A 22655-nucleotide genomic window follows, 5' to 3' on the forward strand; every position below is an offset into this window, starting at 1 on the left:
TGAGCAAGAAAAGAGCTTATTGGAGGGACTACTTGTTACTGCAGCCTCGTTGACCTAACTGCTGCAATCTGGGAGCTGGCAAGGGAGTCAGAGAGCTCTCAGCCTTGAACTAAGAATTTGCTGTGGAATGCAAAGACCATCTTAGAATACCTCTCACTCACAAATTGGCAGCCTCTATTTCACAGATGGTGGGGTAACATCAGAAGTGTCTGTTCATTAATGGCAGCCTATGGTTGATTGTTGAAGGGCCTGGCAACCCACTCCATTATTCTTGCCTGCAGAATCCCATGGACAGAGGAGCCTGGAGGGCTACAGCGCATAGCATTGCAAAAAGTCAGACGAGACTAAAGCAATTTAGCATGCATGGTCCACTGTGCCACAAAACAGTTTTAAGTAGAATGAAAAAACTGGAGAATAACACCTCTTATAGTGATGAGGAATAGACATTTTCCATCTGCCCCTAAACTGAACATTCCCGGATTCAGGCACAGCAGTTTCTAAGGTTTCTGAATTTAAATGGCCCAAACACAATACCTTATAGGACAACTGAGAATTTATAAGGTTCTATAAAAATTCAAATTACAATTCTTCTTATTACTTTAGTCAGTAGTTCAAACATAAAGAATTAAAAAGATATCTGGAGGATTGATACAATTTATGAAAAACTTTTAAGAGACAGAGTTAGACACACAGGTTAAGACGACGCCCTGGCCACTGAAGGTCTCTCTTTTGCCTTCACTGCCCTCTGTCAGCCATCCAGTCTCCTTGGAACTCCTGTTTGGTGTCAAGAGCTGCCTTCTGTGAGCATTTCTAGGCATTTCATCCATGCAATCACCCAGCTCTGTGGGACTCTGAAGAGCGCTGCTCTCCACTGAATACGGCCTCAATCCTGGTCCCAGCCTTGGAAGGAACTTGAGAATTTCCTGTCCCCTCTCTCCCTCTCACACCTCCCTCTTCTTACCATTTAACAGGGTGTTGATCCTCAGCCCAAGGACGGATTCTGTCTTGGTCTCACTCGCTTCCTCGGGGCAGGCGGCTGCAGTCTCCTTCCCTAACAGTAGAGGGTGCCAGAAGACCACAGCCCCGTGGAAGTCAGGCTTATGGTCCAGTTTTCCTTCCCAAGTGAAGTAGGAAATGGTCACGTGGCTTTTGGATGATAATGGAAGTTTCTCATGTTCCACCTCTTTATATTGCTCTTTTATATCGCCGGTGACATTTTTTGGCAGAAGGTGAGAAAATAGACTAATTTTTCCCACGTGACCACTCATTGTTTGCATCCATCCCCCTTCTCTCTCCTCTTCATACTGTCTTCTCCTCTTGCAAAAGCTGTTTCTGCTCCATGGTGCATCTGTTAGATTATCTGTGGGGACTGTTCAAATCCAAAGCTGCCATAAATATCGAGGCTCCCCTCTGTACTTACTTGAGTTGGCTGGCTCACTTAAGCTCATCATATGGAAAGCCCCCAAAATGGAATTATTAAGGAAGAAGATATCTTCTGAATCCTATAATACAGTCAAAAAGTATCTTTTGGTTGCTGTGTAGTTTGGCAGATTTGTAGATTAATATGGTGGTTGGATTGTGTTTTAGGGATGGATCGGGATTCTGCTGTACTTACTTTGTTTACTGTCTCAAAGACGCTTACTCCTTGGAAGAAAAGTTATGACCAACCTAGATAGCATATTCAAAAGCAGAGACATTACTTTGCCGACTAAGATCCGTCTAGTCAAGTTTATGGTTTCCCAGTAGTCATGTATGGATGTGAGAGTTGGACTGTGAAGAAAGCTGAGCGCCGAAGAATTGATGATTTTGAACTGTGGTGTTGGAGAAGACTCTTGAGAGTCCCTTGGACTGCAAGGAGATCAGCCCTGGGATTTCTTTGGAAGGAATGATGCTAAAGCTGAAACTCCAGTACTTTGGCCACCTCATGTGAAGAGTTGACTCATTGGAAAAGACTCTGGTGCTGGGAGGGATTGGGGGCAGGAGGAGAAGGGGACGACAGAGGAGGAGATGGCTGGATGGCATCACTGACTCGATGAACTGAGTGAACTCCGGGAGTTGGTGATGGACAGGAAGGTCTGGCCTGCTGTGATTCATGTTCAGTCGGACACGACTGAGCAACTGAATTGAACTCAACTGAACTGTCTCAAATAAGCATTTTACTGCCAAAACAACTTGAGGAGAAGGAAAAGGAAAAACTTGGGCCATTATCCCTGACTGCTATGGAAAATTCAGGGACCAAAGCTGCCTCAGCCATAAACGACATTTTTTCCCAGCAGGGATTCTCTGGTTTACTCAGAGTCATTAATTCCTGCAACTATAGTCCAAGTACAAGCATTTTGTGTTCATCCAGGATACAATGAGCCATATGTTTCAGAAGTCGGAGAATTTTGGAGAAAGGAGAGGCAAAGGTGGTCTGAGGCAGTTCTCTCACTCTAAAAACAGCTCGGAAGTCTGAGGTCACTTGGCCTGTTGGATCTTAATTTTCTTTAGTGTGTGTCTCTGTCTCCTACATCTTGTCTTATTGTTGACTAAGGTAACTTGTCAGGGAAATTGTATTTTCTTAGATTGTCCTGAGGCTGAAGGCAGGCAATTATTTATGACTTTATTGAAGTATAACTGATTTATAAAGTTGTATGGGTGTCTGCTGTATAGGAAAGCGATTCAGATATTCTCAGCTATGCAGTAGGACCTTGCTGCTTATCCATTCTGTGGTTACTAGCTTACATCTGCTCAGTCCAACCTCCTAGTCTTTCCCTTCCCCAAACTTCTCCCCCTTGACAACCACAAGTCTGTTCACTATGCCCATGAAACTGTTTCTGTTTCATGGTTAGGTTCATTTATGTCATAGTCTAGATTCTACATATAAGTAATACAATATGGTATGTCTTTAGCTGACTTAATTCACTTAGTGTGATGGGGCTTCCCTGCTGGCTCAGCTGGTCAAGAATCCGCCTGCGATGTGGGAGACCGCTGGGTTCAATCCCTGGTTGGGAAGATCCCCTAGAGAAGGGAAAGGCTACCTACTCTAGTATTTTGGCCTGGAGAATTTCTTGGACGGTATAGTCCATGGGATCACAAAGAGTCAGACAGGACAGAACAGCTTTCACTTTCACGTGTCTTTCTCTATCTGACTCAGTTCACTTAGGGTGATAATCTCTAGTTGCTTATGTTGTTACAAATGGCATTATTTGGTTCTTTTTCATGGCTGAGTAGTATTCCATGGTATGCATTTACTATATCCTCTTTATCCAGCCATCCACCAATCAATGGACATTTAGCTTCTTTCTATGTCTTGGCTGTTGTGAATAGGTACTGCTATGAACATAAGGGTACATGGGCCTTTTTGAATTAGAATTCTGTCTGGATATATGCCCAGGAGTGGGATTGCTGGCTTGTCTGGTAATTCTGTTTTCTTTTCTGAGGAACCTCCGTATGATTCTCCACAGTGGCTGAACCACTTTATATTCCCACCAACCATGTAGGAGGGCTTTCCTTTTGTTCACATCCTCTCCAGCATTTGTTATTTGTAGAGTTTTTAATGATTCTGATTGGTGTGAGGTGACACCTCATTGTAGTTTTTGGTTTAAAGGAGGCAATTCTAATCAGAAATATTTATCTATCTACTTGTATATCTCTTGGAAAGAAATGCCTCATGTGACCTCCTACCCATAGAGGGCACTCTGTGAGCAGGAAATTTCCCTTCTAGACCATTTTATAGTCAGAAAAAGTTGGGCAGTCCTAACTAGATCCCTGGAGATGGGAACCACCAACACAGGCTTGAAAACCTTGTATCTAACCTCAGAATGCGTTCAACTTAGTGGGGAGGGGGCAGGAATCAGGATCTGCCTACTCTGGCCCAGAAGGCTGTCACCCATCTCCTCCTGATTCTGCATCTGCACAGCTTCACGTGTGTGCTCCTGCTCGCCTCGGCTTGAAATGCTTTTCCTTTCTTTGGCCTCTGGAAAATTCCTAGCCATAGGTCAGAGTCCTAAATTGTCCCTTTGCTTTTCAAACCTTCCCTCCTCTGTATTCCAGAACTTTTCACATCCTAGGATTAGAGCACATATTAACCATTATTTTAGTGTGTCTTGCTTTCTGGACTTTGAAACCCTTTTAGGAACTTCAACCATGTTATCTTGTTGTTATCCCCAGTGTCTGGCCCTGTGTAAGGTCCATAATAAATGCCTGAGAAGTGTTGTTGAATATATGAACACATAAATCAATACAATTATGATTTTTTACTAACTAGGGTATCATCATAGATAAGTGGGATTATCTGAGGCAGTCTGAAGCCTACAGCTTAATTGGTTTTATTTTTCTTGCTAAGGTATTTCAAAGAAAATATATTTTGCATGTACAAAAATGTAGCAAAAGAAAACAACTGTTATCCAAAATATATAAAGAACCCTTAAAACTCAAACTAAGTAAACAACCAACCAATTGAAAACTGGATCAGAGACCTTAAGAGGCACTTCACTAAAGAAAGTACAAAAATGGCAAATAAGTGTATGAAGAGATGCTCCACATATATCCTCAGGGAAATGAAAGTTAAAATAACAATGAGATACCAGTGTACACTTATTAGAATGCCCCAAACCTGCAACACTGACCACACCAAATGCAGGTGAAGATGTAGCTAATAGGAATTCTCATTCATTGCTGGTGGGAATGCAAAATGTTACAGCTACTTGGGAAGACAGTTTGGCAGTTTCTTACACAGCTAAACATATTCTTAGCATGCATGCTAAGTCACTTTGGTTGTGTTCAACTCCGTATGACACTATGGACTGTAGCCTGCCAGGTTCCTCTGTCCATGGGATTCTCCAGGCAAGTATACTGGAGTGGGTTGCTGTGCCCTCCTCCAAGGAATTGTTCTGACCCAGGGATCAAACCCGTGTCTCTTATGCCTCTTGCATTGGCAGGCTGATTCTTTACCACTGTGCCACCCGGGAAGCCCATTCTTAGCATATGGTCTGGTAATTGTGCTCCTTGGTATTCACCCAAAGGAGCTGAAAAGTTATGTCCAAATGAAAACCTTCATAGAGATGTTTATAGCAGCTTGATTCATGACTGCCAAAACTTGGAAGCAACCAAGATGTCCTTCAGTTGTCAAATGGGTAAATAAACTGGTGCCTCCAGACAGGGAGTATTACTCAGGAGTGATGTCACCAAGTTGGCAACACAGGTTGTTTCTGACTTCATTCCTCATCACAAGAACAGCTAACAACAATTCATGGACAAGTCACCACTGAGAGACTCCTAAAACACAGAGCTGAGGTTAGAACAGCACTGATAGCTCAGAGACCAAGACAGACGCGTTAGAAGGGTGAGAGGAGCCTCTGCGGGCTGACCGCAAGGTCCTGCCCCAGGCCGCCTCAGTATTGCGCCAAGGAGTCGCCCCTGAGCCTGTGACTCCTCCAGGGGGTAGAGAGAGCCTGGCAGTGGGGGGACATCCAGACCCGTCATCTCGGGAGCTCCCATGGGGACTGCAGGGACTCTGACTGTGACGGAGAAGGGGGTGGGGCTTGCAACCACCAGCTCCAGAATCGTGTCAGACCCGGTTCCTACCTGCAGAGCCCAAGCGGAAGACGCAACCAGCAGCTCTGCCCGGCTACAGAAGCAAGTCAGGGGCACATCTGAGCAGGGGCCATGGTCAGCCGGGCCCACTTCTGAGTGTAGCTCTGGGAGGTTATTCAGGGCTAAAAAGAAATGAGCGTTTCATGACTTGATAAAGCCATGAAAAGGCAGGGAGGAAACGGACACGCATGTTACTAAGGGAAAGAAGCGGATCTGAGAAGTCTCATATGACATGATTTGGACTGTATGACATTCTGGAAAAGGCAAAACTATGGAGACAGTGCAAAGGCTAGTCATTATGAGGGGTGGGGGCTGGGGGAGGAATGAACAGGCAGAACACAGGGGATTTTTAGAGCAGTGAAAATACTCCCTACGATGTTATAATGATGGATGCATGTCATTGTGTATTTCTATAAAACTGTAGAATGTAGAACACCGAGGATGAATCCCAAGGTAAACAGTGGAGCAATGGACGCTGGGTGACTATGATGTGTTGGTGTAAGGTTTATCCTTATTTATTCTTACTAAGGTTTATCTTTAGTAAGAAAACGTACCACTCTGGTGAATGATGCTGATAACAGGACAGGTTCCACCACGGGACAGCAGGGGGAATATGGTGCATCTCTGTACTTTCCTCTGAATTTGGTATAAACCTAAGGCAAATAAAAAACACTTTTTTTTTTTTATTAAAAGAAGAGATGTAGCTAAAAATATCTGGACCAAGACACCTAGGTAGAGTTCAATCTGTGCCAGGTTCTTCCTGTGTGACCTTGAGTATCACTTAACCTTTGTGGGTTTCTGTGGCCTCATTGGCACTTTTAAGGGATTCCTTTAGATGCTTTTTTCTGGGTCTTTCTAGCACTAACTTAAAATTGCCTGAAGGAGAACTCATAGATACTAATATTCATTCTGAGGAAAAAGAGGAAGTGTTGTTCAGAATCATCCTTTTCAGGTTTCCACTAATTGTAGTATACACGGATGTTAAAAAGCAGAAAATGGTGTGTTATTAAAAAATAATATGTTAAGAAATAATATTGTCTTTTTAAAAGGCTAGCTGGTTTTGAATATTATCAGTTGAATTTCATCCAGCAAGTCATGACTAATTTTCTTTTTTTAAAAAATTTTTATTCTTACTTTACTTTACTTTACAATACTGCATTGGTTTTGCCATACATTGACATGAATCTGCCACGGGTGTACATGAGTTCCCAAACATGAACCCCCCTCCCACCTCCCACCCCATATCATCTCTCTGGATCATCCCCGTGCACCAGCCCCAAGCATCCTAGTATTTTATACAATACTTTCACCTAAATATTCCTCCGAAGTGAGTTAATGCATGTAAATACAATCTAGATACAGCATATGAGTCTTCATTGAGGACATCCTTGTACACCTTGTTGAGTCAGCTGAGGCTGTTTCCATTGTCATTCATAAAAGACTCCAGGACAGCCCTTTGGGGAGGAGTTGTATAATTGATAACTTACCACCAAATTGAAAGCTGAGCTCTCTCCCAAAGCCAGAGAGAAGGAAGGAAGAGAAGGAAACAAAATGAGAAATCTTGGTCTAAAAACAACAAAGTTTCATGAATCCTTCACAAGAATCTACACTCCACTGGGATTTGGCAAAAGATTATTTGGATGGGTTGCATGTAAAGATGGTAGGAATACAACGTGGCTTTCTCAAGATTGTCTGGGGCAGTAGAGGTCAGTGGTGGCGATTTGAAGAAGCTGGTGAGGATTATAAATCACTCCATCTCAGGGATGTGAAGCTAGTGTTGCTTCCTGAACTCAGAACCTCAGATCCGGGTTGATTTCATCCCTCCACTGTCATCTACGCCCAAGCCCTGGGCTCCTCCCATTAGCCATCTAAGTCTCACTGGGTGTTTAGGTTGCTTCCATGTTCCAGCTGTTGTAAACAGTGCTGCAGTGAACACTGGGGTGCATGGATCTTTTCTTTAAAAAAAAAAACTTTTTATTTTGAATTGGAATATATCTGATTAACAACAATGTTGTGATAGTTTCAGGCGAACATTGAAGGGACTCAGCCATAAATACACATGTATCCATTGTGCACCAAATCCCCTCCCATCCAGGCTGCCTCCTGACACAGAGTTCCCTGTGTTATGCACTAGGTCCTTGCTGGCTACCCATTTGATATATAGCAGTGTGTACATGTCAATTCCACACTCCTTAACTAACCCATTCTCTGACCTTTCCCCCTGGTAACCGTAAGTTCATTCTCCAAGTCTGTGAGTCTGTTTCTGTTCTGTAAGTAAGTTCATTTGTATCCTTTCTTTAAAAATTCCACATATAAGGGATTCTCTTTCTCTGTCTGACTTACATCACTCAGTATGACAATCTCTAGGTCCATCCATGTTGCTGAAAATGGCATTATTTAACCCTTGTTTTGCTGAGTAACATTCCATTGTATGTATGTACCGTATCTTTGTCTATTATCTACGGACATTTAGGTTGCTTCCATATCTTGGCTATTGTAAGCTGGGGTGCATGTAGCTTTTCTTTTTTAAAACCTTTTAATTTTGTGTTGGAGTATAGCTAATTAACAATGCTGTGATAATTTCAGGTGAACAGTGAAGGGACTTGGCCATACACATACACGTATCCATTCTTCCACGTACTCCCCTCCCGTCCAGGCTGCCACACAGCGTTGAGCAGAGTTCCCTGTACTGTACAGTAGGTCCTTGTTGGTTATTCCTTTTAAGTACAGCAGTGTGTCCATGTCCATCCCAAACTGTCTAACCGTCCCTTCCCCTAGGCAGCCATAGTTCATTATCTCAATCTGTGGGTGTGTTTCTCTTTTGTAAGTTCATTTGTGTCATGTATTGTTAGATTCCACATATAAAGGATGTCATACAGTATTCTTCTCTGTCTGACTTACTTCACTCAACATGGCAATCTCTAGGTCCATTCCCATTGCTGCAAACGGCGTCATTTCCCTCTTTTAAAGGCTGAGTAGTATTCCACTGTATATGCGTACCACATGTTTATACGTCTCTCTGTCAGGGTGATGGACAGACATTTGGGTTGCTTCTATGTCTTGGCTGTTGTAAAGACTGCTGCAATGAACACTGAGGCACGTGTATCCTTTCAGGTCATATTTTCCTCAGAATATATGTCCAGGAGTGGGATTGCAGGGGCACAGGGAAGCTCTATTTTTAGTTTTTTTAAGGAACCTCCACCTTGTTCTCCATAGTGGCTACACCAATTTACATTCCCTCCAACACTGTAGGAGGGTTCCATTTTCACCACATTCTCTCCACCATTTATTATTTATATATTTTTTGATGATGGCTTCTCTGACTCATGCGAGGTAATACCTCATTGTATCAAATTTTGATTTGCATTTCTCTAATAATCAATGATGTTAAGCACCTTTTCTTGTGTCTTTTAGCCATTGCGTGTCTTCTTTGGAGAAATGTCTATTTAAATCTTCTGCCCATCTTTTGATTGGGTATTTTTTTTTTTTTTGATATTGAGCAGCATGAGTTGTTTGTGTATTTTAGAGATTACTCCCTTGTCAGTTGCTACTACATACGAAATAGATAAATAATAAGGACCTACGGTATAGTATAGGAAACGACTCAGTACTCTGTAATGGGAAAAGAATCTAGAAGAGTAAATATATGTATGTATATGTACAACTGCTGGACTTTGCTGTGCACCTGAAAATAACACTGTAAATCAACTGTACTCCAATAAAAATTAAAAAATAAAGAAAGAAAGAGTTAAACTGGAAGAATGTGTTTCAATAAAAAATGATGAAACAACAATGACAAACAAAAAATAATATAAATCTTAGTGGGAGCAAAAGGCTTTCTTTTCTTCTTCTTTCTTTTCAGAGGGTTTTCTGCTTAGAAATCAGGACGGAAATCTAAGAAGCTGTAGAACTAATTAATGGGAATGGTTCCAGGAGGCAGTTAAAAATGCAGAAAAAAATTGCTTGGATGTAAAATTGCTTGTATGTAATTTGGGAATTATCCAGGAAAAAAAGGAAGAAAGATGACATTTCCCCCCTTCCCCACTCCTTCTTTAAGCAAGTTTAATGGTCAATGTGGGTAGCCAGGCTCAGGGAATAAAGTAGAAGCATCCTATTTAGGCCTGGCAAATAATAAGGATTTAATGTCCTTGCTCCCCCCAACAGTCATCATCATAGTTCAGGTCTTCTGGAGTTCCAGATCCCATTTCCACTCTTTTATTTATTTTTAATTGGAGAATAAATACTTCACAATGCTGTGTTAGTTACTACTGTACAACAAGGTGAATGAGCTGTATGTATACATGCGTCCCCTCCCTCCCGAGCCCCCCTCCCGCCCCTCTCGGTCATCACAGAGCCCTGAGCTGAGCTGCCTGCGCTCTACAGCAGCTTACCACTAGCTCTCTGCTTTACACACGGGGGTGTGTGTGCTTTAGAGCCTCTCTCCCAGTACACCCCACCCTCCTCCCCTCTGTGCCCACCTGTGTGTTCTCTGTGTCTGGGCCTCTGCTCCTGTCCTGCAAATAGGGTCAACAGTACCATTTTTCTAGATTCCAAATACATATGTTAATATACGATATTTATTTTCCTCTTTCTGACTTACTTTACTCTGTATGACACACTCTAGGTCCATCCACAGCATTACAAATGATCCAATTTTGTTCCTTTTTATGATTGAGTAATATTTCATTGTGTATATGAACCATTACTTCTTTATTCATTCATCTGCTGATGGACATCTATAATCCACCCTTTTCAAGCAATGTGCAAAACCAATACACAAAAAAAAATAAAGCAATGTATCTTCTTTATCACTCTGGTCTTTCTCAGTCTGGATCTATGCCATTCATGGATTAAAGGCAGAAGATCTCAGTCATGCAAGGACCTTCAGAATCCCAAGACTGCTTGCCTTTCTCTTTTCTCCGGCAGATTGATTTCCCTACACATGGAGTTTCTCATGTTTCCTTTTGGATTGGTGGTTGCTCACAAGTTCATGCCCCTTCCTGCAATGCCCTTTCTCTCCTGGTGTCTTGGGGAACTCCCATAAATTCTTCAAAACTTGCTCTAGTTGTCACTTTTTCTTGGACTTTTTACATCTCCCCAAGCCAGGGTCCTTTAAACCTGTTTACATTTTCTTTGTGTGCTATAAATGCAGGCCTCCACTTTTGTTTTCATTTCTCTTCCCCTAACTAAATTGTGACCATTTAGTATTTATATTTAACTATATTTATATTTATATGAATAACATATATTTATATGACTTTGCCTCCTAGCAGTATCAGTTGTACCACTGAGGGCAATAAATATTTGTGGGATAAATAAAGTTCTTGGTTCTCTGGTCTCAGTAAAGTGGGAATGTTATTCCACATTGGCTACATATTGACAGAAATGAATGTAGAAGTAAAAAAAAAAAAAAACCACTTAAATTGTTTTTCCTTTGAAATCCAACCCTATTTTGTATGGACTGCTTTTATGGTGACTGCATATCAGTACTCAATCACCATTTTACGTAAACATGGACCCACAGTAGACGTAATTGTTTAAGAAATGGAATGTGACCATAAAAATAAGCTAAGAGAACACAATTGTTCTGAAGGGGACCCAAGTAGGAACTAAACAATCAGACAATGGTAAGATAAAGTTAAAGACATCAAGATGACGTTCAGAGATATTTGCCGGCAAGTGGAAGATGTATTTCTCCATTGTATAAGCAGTAAGTCATTCATATGCAACCCCAATGTCAGCTGTGTGTATGACCTAGTCCCCTCCCCCTCTGAAGTCAACTTTTATTTTAAAATCCAGATATCTATTGCTGTGGAAAATCCCAGCTGTGGATTTTTGTGGAGTTTACTTGTCTTCATCTGTGCTACAGTGTGCTTCCTAAATACTGTTCTTGGTTCCTACTGCTATTTTCTTTTTCTTATTGAAAGGAACTGAAGGGATTACAGCATAGCATCATGTAGACAGCAATTTAAAAATGAGCATTAGATTCATTGTCCTAAAATTACCTGTTCCTGGCTGGTTATAGGGAGGTGGTATGGGGGGGATGACCTTCCTTCTTGTGGCCCATGCTTTCTGCTTATTGTTCCTATTGTCCCGCCTGGGTTGCCTGCTGAAATTCATAGCTCTTCTCACTTAATTGTGAAGAGTGGTTCACTTCTAATCCGTTCATAAGTTTCCAGATTATGGCTGGAGGTAGGGTGGGTGGACATTCACTGTGAGGTTCAACACAATGCACATATTTTTCTAAATGAACAGCATCTCTTATGATCTGATGCTATTCTGCAGGTGTGCAGAAGAGACAGTCTACTCTAAGTAGTTACTACTTCTGGGTAACCATAAAAATAGTTGCCTTCTCAGTTCAGTTCAGTTCGTCACTCAGTCGTGTCTGACTCTTTGCAACCCCATGAACTGCAGCACGCCAGGATTCCCTGTGCATCACCAACTCCCGGAGTTTACTCAAACTCATGTCCATTGAGTTGGTGATGCCATCCAACCATCTCATCCTCTGTTGCCGCCTTCTCCTCCTGCCTTCAATCTTTCCCAGCATCAGGGTCTTTTCAAATGAGTCAGCTCTTTGTATCAGGTGGCCGAAGTATTGTAGTTTCAGCTTCAACATCAGTCCTTCCAATGAATATTGAGGACTGATTTCCTTTAGGATGGACTGATTGGATCTCCTTGAAGTCCAAGAGACTCTCAAGGATCTTCTTCAACACCACAGCTCAAAAGCATCAGTTCTTTGGAGCTCAGCTTTATTTATAGTCCAACTCTCATATCCATACATGACTACTGGAAAACCATAGCCTTGACTAGATGGAACTTTGTTGGCAAAGTAATGTCTCTGCTTTTTAATATGCTGCCTAGGTTGGTCATAGCTTTTCTTCCAAGGAGTAAGCATCTTTTAATTTCATGGCTTCAGTCACCATCTGCAGTGATTTTGGACCTCCCCAAAATAGTCTCTCACTGTTTCCATTGTTTTCCCATCTATTTGCCAAGAAGTGATGGGATTGAATGACACGATCTTAGCTTCTGAATGTTGAGTTTTCAGGCAATTTTTCACCCTCCTCTTTTGCTTTCATGAAGAGTTTCTTTAGTTCTTCACTTTCTGCCATAAGGGTGGTGTCATTTGCATATCTGAGGTTATTAATATTTCTCCCTGCAATCTTGATTCCAACTTGTGCTTCATCCAGACCAGCATTTCACATGATGTACTCTGCATAGAAGTTAGGTAAGGTGACAATATACAGCCTTGACATACTCCTTTTCCTATTTGGAACCAGTCTGTTGTTCCATGTCTAGTTCTAACTGTTGCTTCCGGACCTGCATATAGGTTTCTCAGGTAGCAGGTCAGGTGGTCTGGTATTCCCATCTCTTGAAAAATTTCCCACAGTTGCTTTCTAGGCTCAGAATTTTCTAGAGCTGAAAACATGTAGGGCCAGAACATCTATCTGATTTAGAATAAGCATTAGAACTCAGATGAGCAGGATATATCTATGTCTTTTCTTTTTCTTTGTCTATATGTTTTCAACAATTTTCCCTCATGATGTAAAATCCAGATGTGTAAAGGCTATATGGTTAGCTACTCTTGTTCCATCAATATTGGTAATGACCCCCAAATGAGTCAGGTGCTCTGTGTGTGTGTTTCAGACACTCAATTGTGTCCAGTGCTTTGCAATCCCATGGACTAGAGTCAGCCTTCGACTGTGTGGATCACAATAAACTGTGGAAAATTCTGAAAGAGATGGGAATACCAGACCACCTGACCTGCCTCTTGAGAAACCTGTATGCAGGTCAGGAAGCAACAGTTAGAACTGGACATGGAACAACAGACTGGTTCCAAATAGGAAAAGGAGTACATCAAGGCTGTATATTGTCACCCTGCTTATTTAAGTTGTATGCAGAATACATCATGAGAAATGTTGGTCTGGAAGAAGCACAAGCTGGAATCAAGATTGATGGGAGAAATATCAATAACCTCAGATATGCAGATGACACCACCCTTATGGCAGAAAGTGAAGAACTAAAGAGACTCTTGATGAAAGTGAAAGAGGAGAGTGAAAAAGTTGGCTTAAAGCTCAACATTCAGAAAATGAAGATCATGGCATCCGGTCCCATCACTTCATGGCAAATAGATGGGGAAACAATGGAAACAGTGAGAGACTATTTTTTTGGGCTCCAAAATCACTGCAGATGGTGACTGCAGCCATGCAATTAAGATGTTTGCTCCATGGAAGGAAAGTTATGACCAACCTAGGCAGTATAGTAAAAAGCAGAGACATTACTTTGTCAACAAAGGTCCATCTAGTCAAGGCTATGGTTTTCCAGTAGTCATGTATGGATGTGAGAGTTGGACTATAAAGAAAGCTGAGTGCAGAAGAATTGGTGCTTTTGAACTATGGTGTTGGAGAAGACTCTTGAGAGTCCCTTGGACTGCAAGGAGATCCAATCAGTCCATCCTAAAGGAGATCAGTCCTGGGTGTTCATTGGAAGGACTGATGCTGAAGCTGAACCTCCAATACTTTGGCCACCTGATGTGAAGAGCTGACTCATTTGAAAAGACCCTGATGCTGGCAAAGATTGAGGGCAGGAGGAGAAGGGGACGACAGAGGATGAGATGATTGGATGGCGTCACTGACTGAATGGAGATGAGTTTGAGTAAACTCCGGGAGTTGGTGATGGACAAGGATGCCTGGCTTTCTGCAGTCCATAGGGTTGCGAAGAATCAGCCATGACTGGGCAATTGAACTGAAATGAACTGGACTATAGTCTGCCAGGAGCCTCTGTCCATGGAATTCTCCTGGCAAGAATACTGGAGTGGGTAGCCATTCTCTTCTCCAGGGGATCTTCCCGACTCAGGTATTGAACCCATGCCTCCCGTATTGCAAGTGTATTCTTTACTGTCTGAGCCAGTGGGGAAGCCCGAGTCATGTGCTATTTGCAGGCTATCATCAGCCGTATTCTTAGTTAATAGTGCTTTAATTTTGATGCAATATAATTATTTACTTTTAGTGGAATTTAACCTGAATATCTCAAAATACTATCATTAAATGTATTCAGCTTTGATTACAATTACAAACTTATACAACAAATCTCATGAAATTTATAGTTGGTAGCAGTCAAAGAACTAGCAAGGAGACACCTGTAACTAGCTAGTCTGTTAAAAAAAAATCCTCAGTTATAATAAAAATTAGCAAAAATGGGTATGATTAATTGAACATTCTGATTTGCCAGGCACACATCTAAGCCCTTTGTGTGTAAGAGCTTCCTTACAGAAACCATATGAAGTTGGGACCCACATGGTGCAGATGTGGAAATAGAGGTACAAAAAGTTTAGCAACATTTCTTGGAGAGACACAGCAAAACATCCCTTCAAGAAAGGAAGGAATTAACAAATACTTTATTGGGCTTCATTTGGCCTATGGGTCTCGTGTTGTACGTTTACTGTTCCAGACGATGTGAAGAGTCTAAGATCCACAGAGGAGAAGACAGTTGTAAAGACTTGGACATTCATTTTGGTCCATTTTGCATTATAGCATTTGCTCCCTTTTATCTGAAGGGCTTTGGGACTTTACTTTTTACAGAAGGTGGCAGGTATTTTGCAGCTATCTGGAAGCAGTCTACAAATAGCAACCAAGGGGCTCCATTGGCTATTTCATTCATCTGTTAGTAGGAACATTTTTCCATTATTCTCAAAAAATAATTAATTATGGATTTACTTGTGACTGATTCAGGAATGCAGCTGGATATTACAATAAAAAGTTCTACTACTATGACCCTCTATTAACCTAATAAGCACAGTATCATCCTAGTTATACGTTAGAACCCAAACTTCACAAAATAGAGACTAGCATGGAAAATAAGACAAAATTTCTAAATGTGCAACCACCTTTTATTAACCTGGGGCTCTGTGATACTAAGTTACTTTCTCTCTGAGCAAATGACAAGTTAATTCAGAAAAAAGGAAAAAAAAAATCCAAAAGATTTCCTCATGACAATTTTCAGTTTTGTTGAAAAAGCCAAGTTAACAGTAGCAAATATTTTTGATGCAAATGGTAGAAATTGGTTCAAGTTACTCTAAGCCAAAAGGAAAAATTTGATATAATGACCTAGGAGCCATGGCAGGAATGCACATGTGACTCAAAAAGGACTAAGGGAGGAAAAAAAAAAGGACTAAGAAGGCCAAAGGAAGCCCAGAAAGCAAGCTTCCTTTATATTTTGCTTCCATTTCTTTCTGCAAATTCTTATCATTTCTCTTACTCTCTCTGTCTTTTCTTTGGTCTGTCTTTGCAAATTGGCCGTCTCTGCTACTAACATTCATACGATAATGGCTGTGCCCCAGTTCTCAAGTTTATGTAGTTTTCATATAAGTGAACCCAAACCCATATTGAGATTTCACTCTCTCAGTCACAGAGCTCTGATTGGCTCAGTTTGGCTCTGATGCTCAACCACTGCCAATCAAGTGAGTCCTGAGCATGCTAACACGTGGCTTAGAGAACCAGAGTGGAGAGCTGTTCTCAGGAAAAAAGGACTTGTGTGCAGGACATACATCACAGAGGTCTCTTCTATTACCATGTCAACTAGGTCTTTGTGTGAACCAGCCTTTAGAAATTCAAGGGCTATGTAGAATTCAAAGGCAGTGTCTCTTCTATCCAGCCAGGCGCATTTTTAGACTACATCATTGAGTATGTAATTAGGTCAATAAATTTGAAAATCAGCCTGAGTAAATAAAAATGTTAATTTGAGTTTGCAGTTAAACAGAAAATATAACGGATCTCAAAGCTAAGAGGAAGTGCTTTGGAGTCTTATTGACACCACACCCTTAATTTGTGTGGATAATTGAGACGTATCCAAGCTTTAGTCTTGCTGGTGCTGTTTAAGATTTAGCTGAAATTAGACAACCACTTTTTTTTTTTTGCCATAATGGATAGTCAGATCCTTGGAGACTGTAGGATTTTCAAATGCCTGCATATAATTACATAAATCAATCTAAGGGATGCTATTGTAGAAAGAGGAAATTTTGATCTTGTTTCTGATGTATCTATTGTGTTCTTCTAAGACATGAAAGAAACTTGAGCAATCGTCCAGTTAGATCATCTCCCTTTACAGATGAAAAATGAAGCACAGAAAAGGAAGTTGACTCGTCTATTATCTAATGACATTCCTGTGGCATATCCAGGATTCAAATCCTAGATTCCAGTCTTTCTATTATGTTATGGTGTTAATAACAGGACTCAAAAAAACATATGACCTACTGCTAGGGTGTTATATTTTCACTAGTTTCTAAATTAAGTTTTTGCAACATTTGGACTTAGTCCATCTAATTTTTTTCATACATTGAATGTAAATGCTCTGGAGAATTTTCTGGCTAATTCAACTAACCTATAGATGTTCAAGCTGGTTTTAGAAAAGGCAGAGGAACCAGAAATCAATTTTCCAACATCCGCTGGATCATGGAAAAGCAAGAGAGTTCCAGAAAAACATCTATTTCTGCTTTATTGACTATGCCAAAGCCTTTGACTGTGTGGATCACAATAAACTGTGGAAAATTCTGAGAGAGATGAGAATACCAGACCACCTGACCTGCCTTTTGAGAAACTTATATGCAGGTCAGGAAGCAACAGTTAGAACTGGACATGGAACAAGAGACTGGTTCCAAATAGGAAAAGGAGTATGTCAAGGCTGTATATTGTCACCCTGCTTATTTAACTTATAAGCAGAGTGCATCATGAGAAACGCTGGGCTGGAGGAAGCACAAGCTGGAATCAGGATTGCCAGGAGGAATATCAATAACCTCAGATATGCAGATGACACCACCCTTATGGCAGAAAGTGAAGAGGAACTCAAAAGCCTCTTGATGAAAGTGAAAGAGGAGAGTGAAAAAGTTGGCTTAAAGCTCAACATTCAGAAAACAAAGATCATGGCATCTGGTCCCATCACTTCATGGCAAGTGGACTGCAAGCAAGGTGGGGTGGAAGTGGGCAGTGCCTTCATGGTGAAGTTGGGTGAAATATTTGGCTACCAATCAGACAGTGACGTTTCTACAGACAGCATTTCATGACCCAAAGTATTTTTATTCTACTTTCTCGTGTAGTTGGTAGTGTGTGTGTAGAATTCTATGTGGAAAGTCATTCATTTGAATTTTGGAGACATTGTTTCTTTGTTTTCTAGGTTCAAACATTTCTGTGAAGAAGACTAACATTAATATGATTCACAGTTGTTACAGTTTGTTTTAAATATACCATCTTGCTATTAGTTTTGTATTTGTACCATATATATTTTGTTCCCTTTTCCTAGTCTTCTGCCATTTTTCAGATTAATTTAGTGTTTTAAAAATTCCTTTTATCTGTTTATTACCTATGTCCATTTTTTGTGTAATGCTTTAGAGTTTATGGGCTTCCTTGGTGGCTCAGCTGGTAAGGAATCTGCCTGCAATGCAGGAGATCTGGGTTCGATCCCTGGATTGGGAAGATCTCCTGGAGAAGGGAATGGCTACCTGCTCCGTTATTCTGGCCCGGAGTATATAGTCCATGCGGTCTGCAAAGAGTCAGATATGACTGAGCAGCTTTCGCCTTCACTTTGGAGGTCATAGTATACATCTTTAACTTTTCATAGACTACTTTCAAGTAACATTAAATCACTTTACAAATAGTATAAAAATTTTGCATTAATATAATTGTATTTCTCTTCTCTTGGCCTTCGTGCTATTTTTGCTATTTATTTCACCTCTCTTTAAATTATACATCTCATATTACATTTTAATTTTTGTTTTAAACAGTCTTCTGGTGATAAACCTTATATCTTTTGTGAGTCTTAAAAAATCTCTACATTTGCTTCTGAAAGGTACTTTCTCTAGGATTGGAATTCTAAATTGGCAGATTCGTTGTTGTTGTTTCTGTGTTTAAAAATGCTCCAGTGTACTCTGGCTTCCATTGTTCCTGAAAAGAAGTCTTTTGTTATTCTTATCTATATTCCTTTGTATGTAATGTGTCTTTTTCCCAATCGGCTGCTTTTATGGTTTTCTCTTTACCACTGTTTCCAGCATTTTGGTTATGATATACTTTGGCCTATTTTTCTTTATGTTTCTTGCACTTTGGGTTCATTAAGCTCCTTGAATCTGTGGGTTTACTATGATATCACATTTGGAAAAAATGTTGGCCATTTTTCTCCTTCAAATATTTTTTTCTCTTTATCCCTCTCTCGCTTCCATTCAGAGACTTCAATTGCATATTATTAGTGCTCTTCAAGTTGTCCCACACTTACTTTTCTTCTTTAATCTTTCTTTTTTTGTACTTTATTTGAATAATTTCTATTGTTATATCTTCAGTTTCAATAATATTTTATTTTTCAGTGTGTAATTTATTAAACTCATACTGTATGTTTTTAATCTCAGACATTGTAATTTTCATTTCTGGAAGATCAGTTGGGTGTCTCAGAAATGTCTTCCATTTCTCCACTTGGTCTGTCTTACTCTTGAACATGAGGAATATAGTAATAATTACCATTTAATGTCATTGTCCACTAATTTTTAATATCTTTGTTTTTTGGGGGTTTGTTTCTACTGATTAGTTTTTCTCCTTAGTATGAATTTTGCTTCTTTGCATGCCTGGTGATATTTGATTGATTACCAGACATTGTAGAATTGTTGGATGTTTTTATATTCTAGTAAATATTCTTTAGCTTTGTTCTGGGAAGCAGATTAACTACTTATAAGCAATAATTTCTTCATTTTGAGGCTTGCTTTTAAGCTTTCTGAAGCAGGGTTGGAGCAGCCCTTGATCTGGGACTAATCTTTCCCCAGGACTGAGATGACTTCTTTCTTAATGCTCTACCTAGTTGGCCATGAATTACAAAGCTTTCCACTCTGGCTGGTGAATACAAAAATTATTCTTGGATGTGTGAATCCACTAATTGTCATCTCTGCTCCTTTGGGTTTTTCTTTCCATGGTCTCATGTGGTTTCCCCACATGCATGTCCTGGTTAAAACTCAGCTGAAAATTTGGATGGGGTCTTTTGAACAACTAATCTGTCTGTGTAGATGCTGTCTCTCATAATTTGCGTTACAAACTCTAGGCACTTTTATCTCCTTGGATACATAGTTCTGTCTCCTCAATTCAGAAAGATGCCTGAGCTGAACCTGGGTTTCACCTCCCTGTACTACTCCCTGGAAATATCTGTAGATAGCAAACTGGGACAACTGGGCTTACTCTGCTGTTTTTAAGGGAATCTCTGCCCTGTATTGCCTAAATACCCAGTGCCCGAAAGCCTGAAAAGCATTGCTTCTCTCTTTCCCTCTCTCACATAAGCACACACACACACATATATATATATTTGCCCATTTGAAAAGTTGTTTAGTGGAAGAGTAAGTCCGGATGTGTGAAATTCCATCTTTATTGGAGGTGGAATCCTATTATTCTACTTTTGTGATAAAACTTAAGTTTCTTGCCTGCAAACTACTTAGTTTTACTTTGGAATGCTCACATAGGCCTCTCTAGGTGGCAGCATTAGGCACTATGCCATCACTCTCAGCTTTGTAAAAATCACTACAAGGGTCTTTATTTTTAGCATCTGTAAAGTAGTTCAATTCCTACCTTAACAGATATTTATTGGGAGTTAGGTGCCTGATGCTTGGGATGTAGAAGCGTAGCAGACACATGAGGTCTTTTCCTTCAAGGAGAAAACATTAAATAAATAAACATAATACAGTAGCATCCTATCACTACTTCCTTACCCTGCTTTATTTTTCTTTATAATACTCTTTGCCACCTGATATATGATATGTGTATTTTTAAATTCTTTGGTTTTACTCCAATAAGGCTATAAGTTCCATGAGAACAGGAACCTTGTGGTTTTCTTTTTAACAGCTATGTTACCAAAGCCTAGAAGAATGTCTGGAGTACAGTTCTGTGCTGTGCTTAGTCTCTCAATCATGTCCAACCCTTTGTGACCCCATAGACTAGCCCGCCAGGCTCCTCTGTCCATGGGGATTCTCCAGGCAAGAATACTGGAGCGGGTTGCCATGCCCTCCTCCAGGGGATCTTCTCAACTTAGGGATTGAACCCAGGTCTCCCACATTGCACGCGGATTCTTTACCATTTGAGCCACTTGTTTATCAGATACATGAGTGTTGAATGAAAGAAATGAAAGAATTGCCAAGAGGAAGGCAATAGTGTAACGAATTTTACAACCTGGAATGCCTCTCAGGACGCAGTCATAGGGACCACTTGCATCAGAAACATTTCAGGTCATCATTTAATATGCAGATTTTGGTCCCCTCCTCAGATCCACTGCTGTTGAATTTCTCAGCGTTGTTACTGTTGTTCATTCAGTCATGTCTGACTCTTGGCAACCCCAGGGACTGCAGCATTCCAGGCTTCTCTGTCCTTCATTATCTCCCAGAATTTGTTCAAACTCATGTCCATTGAGTCAGCGATGCCATCCAACCTCCTCTAACACCCCTTTCTCCCTTTGCCTTCAATCTTTCCCAGCACCAGTGTCTTTTCCACATCTTTGCATCAGGTGGCCAAAGTATTGGAGCTTCAGCATCAGCATCAGTCTTTCCCATGAATATTCAGGGTTGATTTCCTTTAGGATTGACTGGTTTGACCTTCTTGCGTCTTTTAACTTGATGGCTGCAGTCACCACCCACTGTCACTGTTTCCATTTTTTCCCCATCTATTTGCCATGAAGTGATGGGACTGGATGCCATGATCTTAGCTTTTTAAATGTTGAGTTTTAAACTAGCTTTTTCACTTTCCTCTTTCGCTTTCCTCTTCACATTCTGCCGTTAGCATGGTATCTGAATATCTGAGGTTATTGACATTTCTCCTGGAAATCTTGATTCCAGTTTGTGATTATTCCAGCCTGGTATTTTGCATGATGTACTCTGCATATAAGTTAAACAAGCAAGGTGACAATATACACCCTTGACATACACCTTTCCCAATATTGAACCAGTCCATTGTTCCATATCCAGTTCTAACTGTTGCTTCTTGACCTGCATACAGGTTTCTCAGGAGGCAGGTTAGGTGGTTTGGTATTCCCATCTCTTTAAGAATTTTTCACAGTTTGTTGTGATGCACACAGTCAAAGGCTTTGGTGTAGTTGATGAGGCAGAAGTAGATATTTTTTTGGAATTATCTTGCTTTTTCAATGATCCAGTGGATGTTGGCAATGTGATCTCTGATTCCTCTGCCTTTTCTAAATCCAGATTGTACACCTGGAAGCTCTCAGTTCACGTACTGTTGAAGCCTAGCTTGGAGGATTTTGAGCATAGCCTTCCTATCATGTGAAATGAGTGCAACTGTGTGGCACTTTGCACATTCTTTTTTACACACCCTGTGTAGAGAAAGAGCACATTAGCCAAGATGGTGTGGTCAGACTTTCTTGCCCAATGGCCTCTTGCTCTTGCCTGATGTTTTGTAAATAATGATTATGTTACAGCTGAGATCACTTGTAGCCCTGGACATAAGCTTCATGAGGGACTTGCTTGGTCACAGGTTGTGTGCAGTTTTGTTGTGCTATGTTATGTCTGTTACTACGGCTGCTGTGCCAGCCTGAGAGAATAAATGTGTCCGCAGTTCCTCACATTTTCTTCTAGCCTCTTAGCTCACAGCTTGCCTACCCTGGGTTCAGTGAACAGTGTGGACAGTGAGATACAGCCAGACAATTGGCGCTGTGAACAGGATCAGCAATACAATTGGCGCAGTCAGTAGGATGAACAGCAGTGCGCCCTGAATTTGGAGAAATGTTTTGAGGTATAGCAAAGGTTGAAGAGAAAGTAGTCATGTAAATGAAACACCACATAATGTTTGTGTGTGCCTGCAATCTTCAGGTGGGAAGGAGCTATTTCAAGAAGCATTCTTAGCAGGGGAATGACATGAGTTTTGGTCTATGTTTTTGAAAAGATCACTCTGGCTCTAGTAATGTAGTTTGGTTTCCCACAAAAGTTGTCCTACCTTAGAGCTGAGATCCCATATGTAGAGAAGAGCTCACATGTTTTGCAATCAAATGGGCTGGATACAGTGTCCTTTTAGCTGTGTGACAGAGAAAAAGTTTATAACTCTCTTTCCTTACTTTTGTCA

This window comes from Ovis aries, chromosome 11 (genome assembly GCF_016772045.2).
Source record: "Ovis aries strain OAR_USU_Benz2616 breed Rambouillet chromosome 11, ARS-UI_Ramb_v3.0, whole genome shotgun sequence".
Taxonomy (NCBI): Eukaryota; Metazoa; Chordata; class Mammalia; order Artiodactyla; family Bovidae; genus Ovis; species Ovis aries.